This window comes from Chrysochloris asiatica, unplaced genomic scaffold (assembly GCF_000296735.1).
Source record: "Chrysochloris asiatica unplaced genomic scaffold, ChrAsi1.0 scaffold00241, whole genome shotgun sequence".
Lineage (NCBI taxonomy): Eukaryota > Metazoa > Chordata > Mammalia > Afrosoricida > Chrysochloridae > Chrysochloris > Chrysochloris asiatica.
The window spans coordinates 1,579,464-1,583,388 of NW_006408759.1; the positions used below are offsets into that span (position 1 = coordinate 1,579,464).

The 3,925-nt window shown below is 41.1% G+C and overlaps 1 pseudogene; it reads right to left on the minus strand.

Moving 5' to 3' along the window:
* The window catches only part of LOC102821233, a 20,324-nt pseudogene that overhangs the window by 11,295 nt on the left and 5,104 nt on the right, over nucleotides 1-3,925 (minus strand).

A 3,925-nucleotide genomic window follows, 5' to 3' on the forward strand; every position in this document is an offset into this window, starting at 1 on the left:
ATTGCCTTCAAATTTATCATTATCGTTGTCCCAGGTACTGAACTGGGACATTGTGGGATGTGAAAAACGTGTCGCTGGGATCATCACCCAAATCATAGCCATCAAAGGCATCTCCGACATCTCCACCAATGAAGTATGCATATGTCAGGTGATATTTGTCGGCTTCAGGTCCCACCTTGAACATGGCGTAGTCTGCAGTACTGGTTCTGCCACTCCAGTCTTCTAGCTCCAGTCTTAATGCATATGGAATTACTGAGTGTGTACTTACCAAATGAATCTCCTCATTTCTCAGCCAAAACTCTGTGGTGCCAGTAGAAGACCGATGTCCAAACCCTTCTTTATATCGAATCCATTTTTTCTTGAAATCCAAACTACCATCAAGTCTCTTTTGAAGCACAGTCCACCCATTTCCAGATGAATCAATTTCACAGTAGACTAAGAACTGCTGCTTAGCTCTTGCAGACTTGATGAAGTAAAGCCCACTTTCTTTGGCTCCTTTGTTTTCAATGTCTTAATCTTTCCCAGTTACCTCATACATTTGTACTGTGTCTTTGCAAGGTTCCTGACATTTCTCTTCAAGCTGGACTACCATCTGTTTCAGGTTGAAAATCTTTTAAATTATATATGTCCTGCAAAAATCGAATACTTGATTCATGTGTTAGAATCAAAATGTCATATTTCATAATTTCTTCTAACATTCTCTTGGAGTTCTGAGTAGCACCCTGTATCATATTTGGTCTTGTTGGACATGGATTGTTTTGATCAGTTCTTTGACTTCTGATGTTTTGTTTTCTGCATGATATAATATCTTCCAAAGCCTTCAGATCCTTGTCCACAATGGTTTGGTACTTAGACGGGAAACCCGCAATGCCATACACAGTTGGGCAATAACTGCCAAATCTCTCATCTAAGATGCAGCAGTTTTCTTTGGTAGGTTTAAGCTAGCATGATGTCCTTCTCTAGGGATTGATCCCTCCAGATACTATGTCCAAAGTATGACAGATGAAGTCTGGCCATCCTGGCATCAAAGGAACACTCTGGCTGTACTTCTTCCAACACAGATTTGTTTGTTCTTTTGACAGTCCATGCATAATCTAATTACAGAGTCCCAGGTCCTCAGTGGAAGAGAGTTCCATGAACTTTTTGATGATTCCTTGCATATGATGATCAAGAACTAGCAAAGTTAATCTAGGTGAAAGAGATCAGAATAATAATTTCTTGTTGTTGTCGTTGTTGGTATTTATGGAATTAGGGTCTAAAGGGAGCCTGCTGAGTGCTAAAAATATTCTCTATTTTGTCAAGAGTAGTGGTTATGGATGTGTACACATTTGTGAAAATTTATTGGACTTAGCATTTTAGATTTGTTCATTTTACAATTTGATGTTATACCTCAGTTGAAAAGAAAACGAGATAACTTATTCGTCCATGCATCTTGAAGTTTTAAATACATTTTAAAAAAGAATTAATTGATCAAAACCCAAACTAAACCCACTGTCATGAAGTTGATTCTGACACAGTGATCATGTAGGAGAGGAGAACTGTTGACTAGGGCTTCCAGGATGAAATCATTATAGGTGCAGACAGTCTCATCTTTTTCCCTTAGAGCAGCTGGTGGGGAAGCAGTCCAGAACTTAATCCACTCTACCACCAGGGTTCCTTTCATTGGTCAAAGGGAGAGTTTAAATAACTTACCTACGATTTCATAACTAGTAGATGGCAGAGTAGAGTCCTTGGGTGTTGCATACAGTTCACAAGTTCAGCTGCAAATAGAAAAGTAGGAAGTTTGAGCCCACCCAGAAGAAAGACCTGGTGGTCTGTTTCCAGCCATTGAAAGCCCTGTGGAGCACAGTTGTACTCTGATTGATTCAGCCACTCTGTAGAAGAAAAGACAGGTGCAATGCTTCTGTAAAGACTGCAGCCTAGAAAGCTCAATGGTGCAGTTCTACTTTGTAACACATGAGGTCACTATGAGTTGAAATCAACCCAATGGCACCTAACAATGATAACTGTTTTGTGAAAAAGTTTTTCTCATCCTCTTTTCCCTCTCTTTCTTATATTCTCAGCAAATGTCCAAAGCCCATAAAAGACATACTGAAGGGAAGTGTACTTGGCAGGTTGAACTTGGCATCTGGGAGACAGTGTCAGCAGAGGAGAAGGTTTGAGAGCATGGAATTCTATTCAACCCCATTTATTGAGCTGTTGGAAAAGCAAGATAACTTATATCTGGGGATGTGCTTTGGGTTGCAAGTGAAACTTGAAAGCTCTTAAATTGCAAGGTGGACTGCTTTGCTTATTGATCTGTCCTCAATCAGAGAGACAGACTTATCCAAGGGCTATCTGTTGTTGTTAGGTGCCATCGAGTCAGTACCGACTCATAGCGACCTTATGCACAGCAGAACGAAACACTACCCGATCTTGGGCCAACCTCACTACTCTTGCCATGCTTGAGTTCATCGATGCTGCCACTTGGCTAATTCATCTCGTTGGGGGGTCTTCCTTTTTTTCTCTGACTCTCCACCTTGGTTCCAATTCATAGCGACCTTATATAGGGAAATGACTGGTGGGTTTGAATGGTTACCCTTGCGGTTAGCAGTCCAGTGCTTATTCTACAGCACTAAACCAGGATTTGTTAGTACAAATCTATTTTTGTCCCACCTTTTGATCCTGGTATCCAAATTTCCCTGGCAGTCCAACAAAACACTGGGAGATTTGTTTCTGGAGGTGTCTGCAGTCCTCTGGAATGCTTGGCGCCAGTCCTTGGCCCCAAATCTGCACTGCGGGAGGTGGGTGTTGATGAAGTAATATCGGAAGCCCTGGAGCAGATTGTATTTGCTTAAGCAAGTTTTTAATGATTTGATTTTTAACGTATTTTCTGAGGGGGCTTGATTCCGGCTGGCACTGGTTAATTGAGGCCTGTGCAGCCTTCCTGGCTCTGGTTACTTCTGTCCAGTAGAGGGCAGCAGTTTCAAATGCTTAAGCATTAGATCCCCAGCCCTAGGGCATAAATCAGTGGAGAAATTAGGACTTGGTGGTCTAGAATATCCAGACATGTATGTTTAGCCTAGAAGACTCTATGGCACTTAACAAAAATCAACAACACCAGCATAAATGTTCAATGAACCCCCTTCGCACCCATATCTACATTTCAGAAAGGGTACTTCCACAACTTTGCCCACACACACGTGTCTGTTCACACCTGATGGAGGCCTAAGAAATCTCTTAGTCCAAAGACTTCATTTCACAGACCGGAAACTGAGGGCCAACGAAGAGAAGCGGCTCCCTCAAGTTCACTCTCTAGTTTGTGACAAAGTTCAGACTCGATTCTAGATCTGAGCTGAAGTTGGAATTTAGGAGTTACCAGTTTACTGAGAGTAATTGAAGATGTAGGTATAGATTAAATGGGTGAGGAAATGGAATCAAATAAGGAAGGGCAAGATAGGAGAGGGCCTAAGAATGAGACCCAGATTATAGAAATTGGTGAAATGTTATTTTTTTTCATATATTCTATCCAGGTTTCACTCCAGCAAATGTTATTTTCAAAACAAGGTCTGATAGATTCATTAACGGAAATGTTATTTGACAGATTTAATTTTACATGTTGACGCTCTCAAAGGAGCCCTGACAACATGAAGGGTAAATGCTAGGCTGCTAGCTGAAAGGCCGGTGGTTCAAACCCACCAGCCACTCTGAGGAAAAAGATGTGGCTGTCTGTTTCTGTAAAGCTTACAGTCTGGAAAACGCTGTGGGGCAGTCCTGCTCTATGTTAGTGGGTTGCTGTGAGTTGGAATAGACTGTAAAGTGATGGATTTTACCTCTTATATTATTAACATTTATTGTAATTGTTATCTACAGTTACACCATTAATAAGGTAAAATTAAATAATATTACAAGGCTTATAACAAGAAATGGGGAGCACAGTGGCTCT